The sequence below is a fragment of the Ailuropoda melanoleuca genome, chromosome 3 (genome assembly GCF_002007445.2).
Source record: "Ailuropoda melanoleuca isolate Jingjing chromosome 3, ASM200744v2, whole genome shotgun sequence".
In the NCBI taxonomy this organism is placed as follows: Eukaryota; Metazoa; Chordata; class Mammalia; order Carnivora; family Ursidae; genus Ailuropoda; species Ailuropoda melanoleuca.
In genome coordinates this window covers 133,486,419-133,503,953 of record NC_048220.1, presented here as the reverse complement: position 1 = coordinate 133,503,953, position 17,535 = coordinate 133,486,419, and the positions used below count along the sequence as shown (strand labels likewise).

Below are 17,535 nucleotides of genomic sequence, written 5' to 3'. Positions count from 1 at the left end.
TTTTTTACCAGTTCTCTGGGCATTCCTTAGCCCAGACAAATTGACACATAAAATTTCCATCACAGTGCTTTAAAATACCAGACGTTTATTTTCTCACATTTCTGAAGACTAGAAGCCTGACATCAAATTCTCAGCGGGGCTGCACTGCCTCCAGCCCCTATAGGGCAGACTCCGGTCCCTTCATCCAACTTCTGGTGATTCCAAGGTTTTTTAGCTTGTGACTGCATTTCTCTCTTCTCTGTCTTCACCTCTTATGTGTGTCTCTCCTCTGTGTGTCTATCTCTGTGACATAATCAACAATACATATTTGGTCTTTGCCCCTTGTTCCTGACACATAGCTCCTAAAATGCTTGTAATTTCCTGAGGGATAGAAGTGATAGGAGCATCAGACACAGAGTTCCTAAATCCCTTGGAGTTTCCTGGGTGATAGAAGCATCTTTTGCTAGAATGAGGCTACTCTCAGTGGGCTCCTGGATGGGGACTTCAGGGGAGACACTGGCTGCCAGAGAGACCAAGTCATGATTAGAAGCTTGGTACTTTCAGTTCCACTTTTCATCCTCAGGGAGGGAGGAAGGGCTGGAAAGTGAGTAGTAATTCATCATGTGATGAAGCCTCTATGAAAATCCTTCAATGACAGGATTTAGAGAGCTTCCAGGTTGGGGGACACATCCATGTGCTGTGAAAGTGGCATAGCCCAACCCTCCATGGGGACAGAAGCTCCTGAGGTTGGGACCCTTCCAGACCTCATCCTATCGACCTCTTCTTCTATAGACTTTATAATAAACTGGTGGATGTAAGTAAATGTTTCCCAGAGTCTTGTGAGCTGTTCCAGCAAGTATTGAACCTGAAGTGGCAGCCAAGTTGGACAGAAGGGTGGGTACCTGGGGACATATTACTTGCAACTTGCATCTGAAGAGAGGGCAGGCTTGTGGGACTCAGCCCTTAAACCTGCAAGTCTGATGCTACCTCTGGGTAGTGTGAAATAATCTATGGTGTGTGGAATAACCTTTTATTCTCCTTTTGAGTGTGTTTCCTTGGTTTTTGACAGTGAATAAAAGGAGAAACAAGGAGGAACGTTCATGAGCATGGAGACAGTAACAGAGAGGCAAGAATGAACGAGGTTGTCAGGAGCACAAGTGAAAGGAGAGAAGACGATGGTTGTTAAGAAAGGAACTCTGGGAACACTGGCACCGATTCAGGTAGCTAGAAGAAGAAGACAAGGAGCTCAGTAAGGGATGGAGAAGTATGTCGAGAGAGGGAAAACAACCCTGAATAGCTTGGAGGCCCAGAAGCCCCAGGAAGAAAACTTTGTTGTTTTTGTTTTGTTTTGTTTTGTTTTAAAAGGAAGGAAATGAGTGGTCAACCTTATCAAGTGCTGCTGAGAAGTGAGAGAGGTTTCAGTGGCATGGTGAAGGAAGAAGATTCTGGAAGGCTTAGGAATGTATAGTCATTAACAAATGGAGGTAGTATAGATTGTCAACTCTCAGAAGGAGCCGGATTCTTAAATGGGAGGAGAATTGGCAATAGCCACAGGGGCATATGAAGAGAATGGAGTTAACTCATTTTCAAGACGGAAGACACTGGGCAGTATTTAATTGCTTATGTGATAGAGGTAGTAAGAGAGGAAAGGGGTGGGAAGAGAGGTGTAGAGATGAATGATATCCTTAGAAAGGATGATACGGGATTTAGAACACGGGCAAAGAGTAATCCATAGGTGTGTGTGGGGAACTGTCATTGTGACAGAACAGAAGCGGAAAATGTGGGTACAGATGTGGATAGCTTTATGGGTAGGAACTGAATGCGCTGACATCTGATATATATGCTTTATTTTATTACATATGTGAAATATGTCATATATTGTCATATATATGCTGATATTTATATAAATCCTGTAGATACAAACTTCTTCAGCTGATTCTCATTGTCCAAGATGGATCTATGGATCTATCATCTATCTATCTATCTATCTATCTATCTATCTATCTATCTATCTATCTGGCAAATGGTTTCCTGAGAGGGAGAGGAATAGCATTGTAATGTCAGTGAACATACTAGAAGAATAAATGGTATTACAAAATATTAAAAAATTAAACATAGATATATTCTGGAAAATACCTTGGTATCTTTTTCCTCCATTTAATTTTGTTTGAGCTTGGTGATTTTTTTCTCTTTTAATAATACCCACTAATCTAACCTAAATAGAAATTAAAAAAATAAAATCAACCAACCACCAAGATGTTAAATCTAAATTGGTCTTACTATACCCCAGAGAGGAGTTGTATTGGTGATAGAACAGTCACTGCGCCCCATGCCATCTGCCATAAATACATCCTACAGTCAACAACATGAAAGCCATTGAGAATAAACACACATGCTTTTTGGTATGCTGCAACTGTCACCTCCTCGGATCTCATGCCCAATGCCTAAAACGAGTTAAGCATATAAATCCTGTAGACGCTGATGTCTCCAGCTGATTCTTATTATGCAAGGACGGGAGGAGAGTTTTAAAATGAATCAGCCAGGGGAAAGCTTGCACAACACTGTTAGAGATCCCTGTACCGTGGCTTAGAGGAGGCGGATGACTTGGATGGGAAGAATGAGGAAACAGAGTGCAGGGTAGTGTTTGAATTCTGGGTTTCCATCTCTAAGAACATGCTAATTACTCTAGAGGACACCCCCCTTTCTTTTCCGCCCCCCCATTTTCTTTTTTCTTCTTTCTTCTATTTTCTTCTGTCGTGATCTTTCCATACTCCCTAAAAGGTGAAGATGGCTGCTGGAGAGCAGAATCAATTCAGATATAGAAGAATGAAGAGTTGGAATGAGTCTTTCCAGTCCTTTGACCCTGTGTTCTACCAGGAGGGAAGTTTGTCTTTCTTTTCCAAATAGTTTTCTTCCTTCATATTGTGGAGCTAAAAAAAGGAAGCATGAGAATAGCTTGTAGGCACAGGGATTTTTTTTTTAACCCTGGATTTATTTAGAGTCATCCCAGTGCTCTAACTTCTGTCAATACCTATTTTATACCTAACAAGAAATTCTGTAAAAATAAAGAGAAAAGCTTATGGTCTCTGACTACTTTAGACATTTTCAACTATGTACCTACATTAAGTATCTGTTTCATAATTAAAGCAGTCCAACAGCACAAACCAAATAGAGAGTGTAAGCTTGAAACTATGCACAGTAGACTTACAGCCATTAAGATATTGATTGGCTTTCTGAAAGGCAATGGGGGCTAGGGAATTTTCCCATTATGGCTCGAATAGAAAAAATCACAATAGCTCAAAATATCAGATCTTTGATCTCTAGGAAGGGAGGATTTGAGCTGCATATATATTTATACTATTTTCTCCATGATGCCTAGCATGTAGAAAAATGTTCAATACATATTTGTTGAAAATACTTTTCCGAGTGTGTAGTAGGACAAATCTTAAAAAAGGATATCAAAGATCTGGAAGACAGCCATGCAATACTTTCCTCCTTCCTTTCCTTCTTTCCTCCCTCCCATCCTCCCTCCGTTCCTCCCTCTCTCCCTTCCTTCCTTCCTTTCTTCCTTTCTTCCGTCTTTCCTTCTTCTACCCCCTTCTCTATCTCTCTCTTTGTGTGAGAGGTGGGGGGAGGCACCCCCACTGTAACCCAAGCATCTGAGAGAGGCTGTTCCAAGATTATGCTCCAAGGGGCAAGTCCCCAACACCAAGCACAAAAGACCATGTTCTCAGCCAAAGCTGGGTAGGGCCTGTTGCTGAAGGAATACACACTGCTTGCAGAACTCCTATTCCTTGAGACTGTGTGGTGCTGCCATGGATTTATCCAGATTTCACTATCTTTCTGCAAACTCTGATGTTGGCTTCCCCTAGAAAAGGCATGAAGCCCATTTGATACTTGCCTTGACTTAAGAGTAACCTTAGTAGTCACTAGTCTTGATAGTTTTGGGGTTCTCATATATGACTAGAGGAAAAAAACCAAGGCCCCAAAGTCACTTGGAAAATTACCGCCACGATAGTATGGCTCTCTGTGCAATTTTTAATGTTTGCTATACTGTCTGATAGATATTGCCTGTGTTTCTATAGGAACCAAAATTTATCTCAAAATATTGTATTAGAATATATTTGCTTTAGTCATTTTACTGAGAATCCCCTTAGAAAATCAAAACCCGAGTGAATCAGCAGCAGGAGGGAAATTGTTGTCAGTAAGAGTGTAAGCAGGCTTGTTAGTGGCTGTGAAATTATTCCATATCCTGCTTGTGTATGCACTGTACAAAAGAATAATTTTCATTATAAACTAAAGGTCTGAAATTTATTCTCAAATCTGTATTGCCATTCACAGCACAATTTAGATATTCACAGTGCTATTTCGTTTAATTTTTCCACGTGCCCCCTGAAACCTGGAGTACAGGCAAAAAGACATAACAGGCCCCACATGATGAATGGATAAAAACCTCCATTTTTCCCTTTCTGAAGCCCAAAGTCCCTCCCCACAAAATATTATTTTGTTTCTTCTTACATTTACTTTTTGCCTTTAAGCTGGGACCTAGCACAGACTCTATCATTGTTTTGGTGTTTTGTTTATGGGAGGTTTTCAAACTGTAGCAAGAATCAGCAAATTCTATTTCACACCGCTGTATTCTGTAAAATTCTCATTTACCAACTTTGTACATCAATGGTTAGAATAAGCAAGAGTAGGAAACAAGGAAAGAGACGGAGGTTATAGTTCTCAGGAGAGCCCTTGGACCCACGAGGACGGTCTCAGGAAGTAAAGTGCTGGTGCAAGGAGAGAAGTAAGGGATTCAGGTTCTCCCGATCTTCATGCTGCTCTCCGCTCGTCCCTCTGCCAGGCATGGTGGGGAAGTCTTAGATGTTTTCTGGGTGGACAAGTTATGCCTGTGGCGTTCTGGAGGCTGGAGGCAGCGAGAACTAAGCCAAGCAGGTGGAGCTGGGGATGACCAGCTGCAGACAGCAGTGACGGGGTTGCTGGACGCAGAGCTGCCTAGCTGGCCACTTCTAGTGCTTACGGGTCCTGTGAGGTCTGTGTAAGCCCGGACCCCTGGAGACAGAAGCAAATTCCCATGAAGCTCTCAGAAATCAGCCCAGGAGCAGGATGCAGCATTGTTTTCTCAGATGGGAAAAATGGCTTCACTGAAAAGGTTCAGCATTTTTACACATTCCAGTGCCTTTAAATATGTAATGTTACATACTTGTGATTCTCAAAAAGGAAATCTAAATAATCTGGTACCATTCCTGGAGAAATCTGTGGAATGGTTTCATGAATGGTTTATTACGTGCTATAACCAATAAAAGTTTCCCCTAGAGCTTCATTACCATTCTTAAAATACATCTCTTAATACCCGTTTGGAGACTTTCTAGGAATATGTGGTCTCTAGTTGGTGCTATTTTGGTAAAATGATGCATAACAGATAAAGAGACTAAACTTGACAGTGTAATTTTGAATAGTTTACTATCACTCTGGGATAAACTTAATACTTTACCCCACCTTCCAAAAAAAAAAAAAAAAAAAGGATACAGCACGTGACCAAGCAGTTTAAGCAATTTAGTTTCACTATACCCAAAGGTATATTATCTAGGGTACAGTCTTCAGAATTACTAAGATCTCTGGCAACTAAAGGTAAAATTGTACACAACGTAGACAAGCGTAAACTAGAAATGGACAGGTTTATGTTTGCTACGAAGAAGGACAAAATCGGGTGCTAAGCTGCGTAACCATATATAATGGGAAAGCTTTCATAAGATGAGCTAAGTCCTGACCATACCTAATAGTTTTGTAAAACTTACCTGAATACTGGAGAAGCCTTATAAAATTTCATGTTAGTATCATGGAACAGCTTACAGACCAAAGGAACTTAATAATTACAGTAGGGACCCTTCAAAAATTGTAGATTTGCAGGACAATAAAAGAGAACCATAAAGGATAGCTTACCTTCCATTAATCAAAGAGCTATCACTTCACCTTCGACATGTAGAAGACAGAAGAAAGCCCCGTCTGTTCTAAAAGTCTTACCCCTTCTCCCATTGGCATTTCTTCGGCCTCCGTGTTTTCTCTTTATTGGCCTTGAAGCAAGAGCCAGATCTTGCTTTCAGAAGCCATCCCCTCTGTATTGTCTGGAGAACAGTAAAAGATAGAAAGTGAGCTTTGCGATTTGAGACTTCAGGATAATTATGAACTGACAAATGTATTTCCTATGGGCTGACTGCAGACTTCCAAAACGCACCAAGCAAACCCATGTTCAAAACAGTAAGCACCAAAATTGAACTTAACCAAGAAAGAGTTAAATGCCTCAGTATGCCTCAAGAGGTCCCCATATTAAGTCCAACAGGCTGCATGCTTTTTTAGAGGGAGCCGATATCACAGTTTTCAGAAAGATATGAAAATCCAGGTAAATCCATTACGGCCTATGACAGAGAACCTGCACCCCACGGAGTCTCAGGGGATAGGAATCTGCAGGAAGTGCCTACTCCTTAGCAACAGGCCCTTCGTGGCTTTGGCCGAGAAGGACGGGTTCTTTTTTTGTGCTTGGTGTTGGGGATTTGTTCCTTGGAGTGTAACCTCAAAACAGCCTCCTCCCTCGGATGCTTGGGTTGCTGTGGGGGTGCTCCCCCAACCTCTCTACCTCTCTCAGGTCCAGGGCTCCTCCCACCACCTCCCCAACCAAGACCTCGGCCATGGAGGACACGGCAATGGCCATGTTCTGGGGCACCTCCGTGCCCACCACGGTCTGGATCAGACTTTTCATGGTTGCCTTGGGAAAACTGACCAGCAGCACAGTTCACAGTGGTTCAACGCTCTGAGCACATGTGCGCACACACACACACACACACACACACACACACACACACACACACAAATCAGGATTTGTTTCCTCTGACCTTCTTCTTTATCCACTTCCCATTTCCTCTCTCTTTCTGATTTGGTGTCCTTTATCAGTCTTTCTGTGCAGCAGGAGGAAATCATGAGGAGTTTTCCCTCTCACCTATTCTTAGATCTGGGCTGTTCTGACTCCTGAGCTCGCCTTCTTTGCCAGAACTTTCCTTTCCCCAAATCAGTCCCCAGGAGTTCCGTCCATGTTGCTGGCCCTGGGGACCAAGAGTATGATGGGAGGCTCCCCTGTCATATATGTGTCCCCCCTTTTGCCTGTGGGCGATGCTCTGGCCTGGTCCATCCCGATGCGGGCAGACGCGGGGGCCCAGGTTGTGCTTGTGGGGTCAGTGACCTACTGTGTGGGTGTTGAGCAGAGGTGGGGGCGGATGTGCTGCTGTGGTTCTAGTGAGCTGTATTTATGGACAAGCGTGTCACGTGCATGTGTGCATGCAGTACACACACACACACACACACACACACACACACATCCAGAGGTTTCTTCCTTTCATGATGTGAAGAACTTGCTGGTGGAGAGTAGATATATAACAGATTTCCACAAACTTACACCTTAAAAGAGAGCCCACTGACCTACTGGTTCATAGTCTGTAGCACAGCATTCAGGCACTGGGGTCCCTTCCTCAAAGCCAGCAGGGAGACTCTTCTTTATGGCAGCCCCCCAAATTCAGGCTCTGTGTGACTTCAGGAAGGCCCAGCCCCTTCAAAAGGTTTCACCTGAGATCAGACCGATGCAGAAAATCTCTTTGGATTTCATCTGTCACCTGATTCCTAGCCACACCAGGGGAGTGACACCCAGGCTGAGCCCAGTTCAGGGCTAGAGGCAGGCACCTTGTCACCTTTTAGAATTCTATTTGCTACAGTTTCTGAAAGGTTATATTTCATGATAATAAAGGGAACATTTGCAGCAAAAAGAAGACATACATATAGAGATGCATTTTAGAAAACCTAAATGAATGCACAATTATCTCAATTGCTTAGGCAACAGTTCGTGAGAACACGATGGGCTGGGGAGGGAAATACTGAAAACCTAAAATTTAGCCGCTCCTCTGGCTGCCTTTTTGGCCAGGCTGCGATGGTCTTTTGCCATCCTTCTGCCAAGGAGATATACATGTCTGCAGTAGTCTTATGGGGAAGCTTAAGCTTATCTAATAAGATGGACATGTTGCTGTCACTGACTCATCTACCCCCCGATCTATGTTGAACATGGATGTGATGCCTTCCTTCTGTGCCTAGGATGAAAATGTCTTGAAAGGAATCTTGGGTATCCAGATTGATCACATTTTGCTTGTCGATGTGTCAAAGGAAAGGCTTTGCCAGTATAGCAGAATGGCATGCAATGAACGCCATTGCAAGAGACATGGGATAGAGCATTGAGTCAAAAAGACATTAATGCATGATGGAACAATGCGTTTTGTCACTCATCCAGGATTCTTCCAAAACAAAAATATAAGACACCAAACAGATTTTGATGAACTCATTAAATGCATCAAGATATGTCTTACTACTTTTTTAGTTGAGTCGGTTCAAGTACAATATTAATGAGGTCAAGATCATATCTTAGATCCCTGGATAGCCTAGTTAATTTGCACAAAGAAAATTACATTTTACAATCATGGTTTCTATGAGTGACTTAGATCACTTATGAAATATGTGTCACTGATCACAAAGGACAAATGAGGAAAAGCACACAGATGTTTCAAAGACAAAGCCATTGCCACTAATGAGAAACATTGTTAAATACCTACAAGCATAGAATTTCAGAAAGTAAATATATTTTCGGGATTTTATAGCTTAGTGGTTTTCTATAAATATTTTTAATTGCAGAGTTCTTTGCTCAAATACTTCCTTGGATGCCCAATATGTAAAACAGAGAATTTCACTGGTCGATGAGGGAGTTAATGAGGGGTCTGGAAACCAACAGGCTGGTGATTGTAATGCCTTCCTCTTTCCTTGGCCCTGTCCTTCCCTCTTCCACCCAAACTGCCCTCTGAAATAATTTAAAAATGTGATAATTGGCGTTCTGTGAATCACAGTTGTTAAAAACTGATCTAGCCAGATGCTGTCAATTTAGAAATGAGGAAATGGCAGCTTGTCTGAGATCCTCCAGTTAGGCAGAGGCAAACCTGGGGCCAGTACGCAGATAGTAGGATTCTCTCTGTGTAGTATAACCCAGTAGTTTACATTTATGTACCTCTCACATGACAGACCTGGTTAAGTATTCCAGATGGGCAAGTCTGTGCTCCACACTATTCTTTATTCAGGGTTCCAGATTCGTTCTAATTCTATTATCCCATCATCCCCTTGGCCAGTCCCCTTCTCCATGGGGCAAAGTTGGTTGCAAAGGATTCCAAAGGCACTAAGGAGAAGAGATTGTGGATGGGCGTGGCCATGAAATTGGGACCTAGGCCTGGGAGCAGAACTCACACAAGTAGCAACACTTTTAACTACAAGTGGGGCTAAGCAGCCACATGCAGGGAGGAAGGGGGGACAGATTTTTGAAAGACAAGTGGGCGTCTCTGTCATGGAACCCTGTTGTTTCTCACAATTAGGAAACAGGCATAATCTTTAGTTTTAACAATAAAATCATCTTGTATTTAGGAGATCTGTAAAATTCTTTCACCTTTGTTTCTTACTGGATCCTCACAAGAATCCAGTGAAGTGGAACGAGTGGGAAAATCCACGCCCATCTCAAAAGTGAGCTGTAGTCTTTGGGAAGTTGAGCAATAACAGCTTTTTAAGACAAGGTTTCAAAACGCGTTAGTCCTGCCACCAGCATGATTGTCAAACCTCTAGGAAAGGCAGCTTAGTAGGAGACCTGATCTCTCTGACCACGTTATACAATCTTTTTTCTCTTTTCTTTGTTTTATTCCTACTTCCTTAAACATATTTCTGTCACGGTCGTGACGAGTTAGTAGGTTATGAACTCCTTGAGGGAAGTGTAAGCTATCAGTTTTAGGATTCCCGTGCCCTTACTGCAATGCCTTAAACATAGATACTTACTGAATCAATCTCATACAAGTTTTAAGTATTGATTCTTGCCAAAGTGTTAATGATTGGACCAGAGCAGTTACATGGGTTTTAGTTGATTTGTTTTTTGAGCTTTTTCATTTCCCTGAAGTAGGCTATTAAGCCTTGATGACAAAACTTTTGACACCGTAAAAGGACATAAAATAGACATTAGCAGAAAAATAGCTTTGGACAGACCAGTTTGTAAATAATGGGAAGCTCATACCTGGAAATCATGGACGATAATACTACTGGACTTATGTGAGCAAACCATGTATTTTCATTTTTTAAAAAAGATTTTATTTATATATTTGAGAGAGAGAGCACATGCGCACAAGGAGGGGGGAGGGACAGAGACAGAAGGAGAAGCTGACTCCCCTCTGAGCAGGGAGCCCGATGCTGGACTCGATCCCAGGATCCTGGAATCATGACCTGAGCCGAAGGCACACACTTAACCACCTGAGCCACCCAGGCACCCAACCCCGTATGTTCAAAAAGATAAATGAAACATTTGGCTGAGCTCAAATTTGGTTTTCTGCTATCAGTATATTATGCGTGGTAAAATATCAAATGTAAAAACATGACCTGGTGAACTAAAAAAAAAAAAAAAAAAGAAAAAGCAGCAAAACCTCTGTGTACTGTCTATTATCCATCCCATTGCCTCCTTCCAGCAGACAGGTTTCCTGGCAATTTCGAAGGTTAAGAAAAGCTATATTGTAGGTAATTGGCTCCAAGATTCTGCTTTGTGGAATCATTTTTTGCGCAAGGTTTAACAGGCAGGGCATTAAAAAAAGGGCCCTCTAGCTAAAGAAGGTTAAAAAGTGAACTTTTTTTAACCCTGTATCTTCCATACTGGTTTGATTACAAAGCATGTCATTCCCTGCCCCCACCCCAGCTACAGACACCTATTAGCGCTCCATGGATCATTGATTCATCTTCGCTATTATTTTTTGGAAAAACTGGAAAGATTTCTTTTGAAATAAGATAAAAGGCATATGTAAACTGTCACGAATATTTGATTTCCACTTAATTATTCAAATATAGAAAACAAGGGCAATTATAGAAATCTCTCTATAATATTGTCTGATAATTTCCAATTTCGTTTTCATCAATAGTGTTGCTGAGGTTTCAAGAAGCAAAAAATAAATTTGTCTCTTTAAAAAATTTTACCGTTTCCCCTTACACGTATGTGGTGTTACTTAAGTGCATAAAGGTGGTCCTATCATTTATGTTTTTTCTGTCTTCTTTTTCCTTTTTTTCACCCCTTACATCCCTCTCCCTTTACCCACGTTAGCACTCCTGACTGTACTCCCCATAACTCCCATCATCAACCCCTTCCACATCTCTCCACGTGTCACACCGAGGAAGACACATCTTGGAAGACGGGCTTCTCTAGGTCAAATCCTTGGATTTGCCCCTTGGTGCTAGTGCGTGCTGTGTGACCTTAGAGAAGCTTTCTAACCTCTCAGGGACTCAGCTTCCTTATTTTTAAAGTGAGATTAACAGGAATGTTGTGAGGATGAAGTGAATTAGTCTGTGCCATGTATTTAGAAAAGTATTTGGTACATAATGACAATTCAGTCATATCAGTGATTATTATTATGCTATTATTATTAAATTTGTTGATAGCTTGCTTTTCAAAACGTGATCACATACACACGCTTTTCTCCATATTACTTACCTTTATACTTATACTTTGTGGAACTCCTTCCAAATCAACAGATTTACTGTGAGTTGGTGTCTTCATATTATTCTGTGGTGTGGGTGTATCATAAACTATTCAGCCCTTCTCTTAGTGATGAACTACCGTCATACTTCTGGCATTTTACCATTGCGAATAATGCCACATAAACACCTAGTTATTGTGTCCTCTGTATTATTTTTTCCCCTTTAAAAAATTAAAAAAAATAAATTGTAAAATACACATAAAGTTTGCCATCTTAACTATTTTTTTTTAATTTAATTTATTTTATATAGATAGAGACAGTACAAGTGAGCACAGGGTAGGAGGGGACCGGGGGAGACGGAGAGAGAATCCTCAAGCAAACTCCTCGCTGAACATGGAGCCTGAGGTGGGGCTCAATCCCATGACCCTGAGATCATGACCCTGAGATGATGACTGGAGCTGAAACCAAGAGTCAGCCACTTATCAGACTGTGCCACACAGGCACTCCTACCACCTTAACTATTTTTTTTTAAAGATTTTAATTATTTGACAGAGAGAAAGAGAGAGAGAAAGCACAAGCAGGGGGAGAGGGAGAGGGATAAGCAAGCTCCCCACCAAGCAAGGAGCCCACTGTGGAACGCGATCCCAGAAACCTGGGATCATGACCTGAGCCAAAGGCAGACGCTTAACCGACTGAGCCACCTAGGTGCCCCTGTCGTAACTATTTTTAAGTGTATAGTTCAGTAGTGTTAATTCACATTGCAGTGAACTAATCTTCAGAACTTTCTTCATCTGACAAAACTGAAGCTCTGTGCCCATNTCCATGAAAGAGAGCTCTCAATTTTCCCCTCCCACAGGCCCTGGAAACCCCCTTCCAGTTTCTCTAAGAATGTGGCTACATTAGTTATCTCATATAAGTGGAATCATACAGCATTTATCTTTTTTTTGGTGACTAGCTTGTTTCACTTAGCATAATGTCCTCTGGGTTCATCCATGTTGTAATGTGTATGAGAAATTCCTTCTTCTTCAAGCCTGAATAATATTCCATTGTATGTATGTATGACTTTTGTTTATCCATTCATCTTTTAATGGACACTTGGTTCACTTCCCTCTTTTGGCTATCGAGAATAATGGTGCTGTAAGCATGGCTGTATAAATACTTCTTTGTGACCCTGCTTTTGATTCTTTTGACTATAACTCCAGACATGGAATTGCTGGATCATACAGTAATTCTATTTTTAATTTTTTGAGGAACTCTTATGCTGTTTTCCACAGAGATGGCACATTTTACAGTATCAGTTCTTATTTCTATTGGCTTGCACTTAACATTTTGAGCTCTAAGTGGACTGATAGCTTTTAAACATAAAATATAGGAATAAGAAAAAATAGGTGAAATCTACTGGAACATATGGAATCATCTAGAAATGAATCTCGGAGAATTGGATTTGGAATTGAAGCAGCTATAGTTTAATATACTATAAATAGGTCTTTATAATTAGATAATCTCTGCTATAAAAACTAAAAGTCTAACCTTTGACATTTAAGTGTATAATAATTATATTGTCATATGTTCAGAGATGTCTTTAGGAGCTGAGAATTCACCTTTGTATCTTAAAATGTTAGCATTTTTACTCTTAACAGCAGTAGTTTCCTACTGGGATCCAGAATTTATTTGTGAAACAAAAGTTTTATTTTTCCTATTCTTTGCTTTGCTGTGCTCTAGATTTAATATATACACATTGACTCATAAGTGACCTTTGTCAGCTCACATGATATCAAGTCCATTGAATTATGTAATTTTAGTAATATCTCTGAATGATCTTATACAAATAATTTCTGTTTNTCTGCGCTCTAGATTTAAAATATACACATTGACTCATAAGTGACCTTTGTCAGCTCACATGGTCTGCTTATTATTTGATATCAAGTCCATTGAATTATGTAATTTTAGTAATATCTCTGAATGATCTTATACAAATAATTTCTGTTTATTGCTTACTAGAAATCAATAATATGGAGATCCCAGTTATGAAATGTCATAATAATTATTACTTATTCAAATATATTCACAACTAATTCATGTATGTATACGTTTATTTATCATTAAGATTGTGGGATCTTCAAAATTCAAATAAATCACTTGGTATCTCGTTAAAATACCAGTTCTGATCCAGTATGGTGTAGGATGGACCCCAAGATTCCTTATGTCTAACAAGCTCCCACGTGATGCTGCTGCTTCTAGTCTGTAGACCACAGCTCGAATAGCAAGAGGCTAGAGTTACCAATAAAGATCTGATTCTTATGGCATGAAACAAGTCAACCTTTTTAGTTGTTTTTAATTTAAGGCATTATCTTTGTTCAGGATGTGTTTTTCCTAGGGTCAAAAAATTCATTCAACTCTAAACTTGCTGAGTTGATTCTTTCTTTTTGTATCTCTCTCCTCATACAATACTCACCAAATTCTTTTTCTTAACTCCAATCAACAAACTTCTTTCTTTGCACTTCAAAAATTTTTCCATTTTGGTATTGTACTCCCTTGTTTCTCTGAGCTCCTAGATAAATAAAATCTGGTTACCAACACTTCCAACTTTGAACAGACTTGACAGATCCTCTCTCTGTACCTTCTAATATATAGAGAACCCATATAAGTAAAGACTACTTGGAATTATGATATGAAACATTATGGTAATTAGAATTTGTATAGGTAAAGAGTCTTTATTATTATACGGAGACTGCAGATCTCATGATGAGGGGGTAACATTATTGTTTAAATTATGGAGATACTATATTCTATCAAGCTTTTTCAACATATAATTATGGTATTTGGAGGAATATAATGTCAACATTAGTACTCATGAAAAATGTACTGTTCTTTTAACTAAGCAGAGATGCAGGGCACCTGGGTGTCTGAGTTGGTTAAACATCTGACTTCAGCTCAGGTCATGATCTCGGGGTCCTGGAATCGACCCCTGTGTCTGGCTCCCCACTCAACAGACCCCTGTTTGTACCCCCGCTCCCCCGCTCATGCTTTCTCTTTCTAAGAAATTTAAAAATCTTTAAAAAAATAGTCACTTAACTAAACAGAAATGTTTTCAAGAGAAGCAGCCCGGCTTATCAGGGTGTAGAATTGATTCCGAGGAGTCAGGCAGGATTCCATGACGTGCAAATTCTAAGACTAGGAGGAGTCCAGATGTTGAATCATTGCCTGGGAACTTGGTTGTTTTGCAAGAGGAGACTGTGGAAAATGGATGGTGCATAGTACAGAAGGAAATGAAAAGACACAAGACTTCCAATAACCTCAGGGGTGACTTTGAGGCCCAGCAGTGAAGTTGACCACTTTAAGAAACAGAGTAGAAGTTCAGTGTATGTGTAGAAGAAAAGTCAAAGAAAGTCTGAGAGTTGATGCCTACTCTGCTCAGCTTCTCCTTTCCTATGGAGTTCCATCTCCCTCTTCATCCACTTCCTCTCCATTCTTCCTGTGACTCCTTATCTTTCTGCTTCTGTTTTTTTCTTTTTTAAAAAATTCTTTCTCTTCAACTCTTGACATAATCATTGCAACATCAATTTGCTTCTCATTATTACAATGACATTGTAATTTTGGAGTTAGATGTGAGTCAGATGGAAGGTATTTTTTGATTAATTAATTCTAGCAACATAGATATCTTCTAAATAGATCTCGTCTTGAAATGTGTTGATTTGAAAGTTAACATTAGGTAAGAAATAGCTTTATAAATATTTATTTCTGGACTCAGAACTCAGAAGAAGTATAGCTGTAGTGTAGGCATTTTACACTGGACAAAGTATTATAGTGAAAAAAAAAAAGACCACTAACACAGAACTCTGAGCAAGATGTCCCTAATTCTTAATACAAAAAGATATAAAGAATACTACTTGGTGAGGACGAATATAAACTACCACAGTTAATATTTTTATATTGCTGCTAGAGCTGGAAAATGGTGCTTGAAATCTAACCATTTCTAACTTCTTAATTACCCCATTTACAGCACAAGACATAAAAGTCATTTAAAGGTTTTATGAATGTTAATGCTACCCTTGACTTTCAATACATTTTTTGTTTATTTATTTTGCCCATGTAGATAATAATGAATAATGAAGGCAATTATAAATCTAGAACTAGGCACACATATGAATGCACACACCGTATTTTAATTCAGAAGGATTTAATTCACTAGGCTTGCCAAAATAAAATATATGTAATATATATTTATGCATTGGCTTTTAAACATTCAAATGTTTCCAGAAGAGTCGTGAAATATTATAATAAAAATAACTGGAACAAATACTAATCTATTCACTATAAAATCTAGAAGTCATAAAAATGATCAGTTCTTGTGAATTCTACTGAACATACCTGTGGAAAACAATATATGAGCAAGGCTTAACTTCCGCAAAGTTGTAGTTAATCTCTCTGCATTTAATATCATTCTATTGCAAGAATAAATTTTATCTAATACACCTTAAATATGTAAATAAACTCAATGTAAAGTAGTATTTAAACACTTTTTGTCTAAATCCCTCTAAGGCATTTTCATTTAGGTCTTGGCTCAAGTTCTTCTTTGATCCCCCATATTAAAATAATCCTGTCAGTCTCTATCAGATCAACTTCTTCTATTTCCTGCACAGCGCTTGTCAGGACTTGAAATTATCTTGTTTATATCTTCATTTGCTTATTATCTATCTAATCCAGGGTGAACCCAGATTTTGTAGGGTCTGAAGCTTACACAATTTTTACTGATCCTTTAAAAAATAATTCAAAATTATGAGTACAAAATTAGGTAGGCAGTCTCTCGAAAGACACATGCCAATGAGGGGCCCGGAAGCTTTGCTTCCTTGGCTTCTGGGTAAATTCACCTGTGGTCTCTCCTGTTAGCTTGTAATATCTTGGAGAGCAAGGAGTTTATATCTCGATTACTGCTATATCCCCAGCACTTCAAAGGCATGTAGCACCTCATTTTGGAATGAATTAAGGAACGTGCATGCCCCAAGCACACTTCCTTCAATGCCCATTACTGCTCTCCTCATAGCAAGCACACATTTCTGCTGTTATTTATAACAGGGCACAGTGGCCCCATGTTATTTTTTATTGTTATATTTGAGTTCCTGTATTTGTTTTGCTGGGATGCTTTGTGACAAAGTAATTTTATTGTAAGAAGAACTGCATTTTTTCTGTCTAAATTGCTAGCCAGCAAGGCATCTCTCCTGGTCTAACATTTTCTCACAGGTGAAGTGTCACTGTGAAAGATGGAGCAAGACCATTTTCACTTTCCCTTTTGGGGATTTTATGGGTATTTGTATTTATTTTTTGCTTCATTTTATTATCTGATTTTCTTAATGTAATTTTTTCTCAAAGAGCAAATACTGATTTTTGTAATAAAAAATTAAAATAAATTCTTGAACAAAGCAGTGAAGCTCAGGTCTCATTTTTTGCCTGAAGCCTATCGCCATTTTGAAAGACACCTTTACCACGTGAAATTCTTTTTTTTTTTTAATTTTTTTTTAAGATTTTATTTATTATTTGACAGAGACAGAGACAGCCAGCGAGAGAGGGAACACAAGCAAGGGGAGTGGGAGAGGAAGAAGCAGGCTCATAGCAGAGAAACCTGATGTGGGGCTCGATCCCATAACGCCGGGATCATGCCCTGAGCCGAAGGCAGACGCTTAACCGCTGTGCCACCCAGGCGCCCCACCACGTGAAATTCTTGTACACATTCCTCACCATTTTATCCTACTCTTTGTCTTCAAAGAGGTGGTGGTTTATTTTACACTACAGATAGCTGCTACAGTTTGAAGTGTTTCAATGCCTCGTTCTAAGGTCTGCGTTTTGTAAATATGAGTTATTCTACTTGTTCTGTTGAGACATCTTGAGGTTACATGGGAAAAACGGTATTGCTCTTACCTGTCTGAGTACAAAGATGAATTCGGGCCCACAGCTATTCTTATTCTATTTCTTCTTTGAA

The 17,535-nt window shown here is 39.8% G+C and overlaps 1 protein-coding gene across 6 annotated transcripts in view; it reads left to right on the top strand.

Moving 5' to 3' along the window:
- Window positions 1-17,535, top strand: part of LOC109490427 (E3 ubiquitin-protein ligase RNF167-like) — a 136,122-nt gene that overhangs the window by 50,411 nt on the left and 68,176 nt on the right. The gene's annotated exons all lie outside the window — the stretch shown is intronic.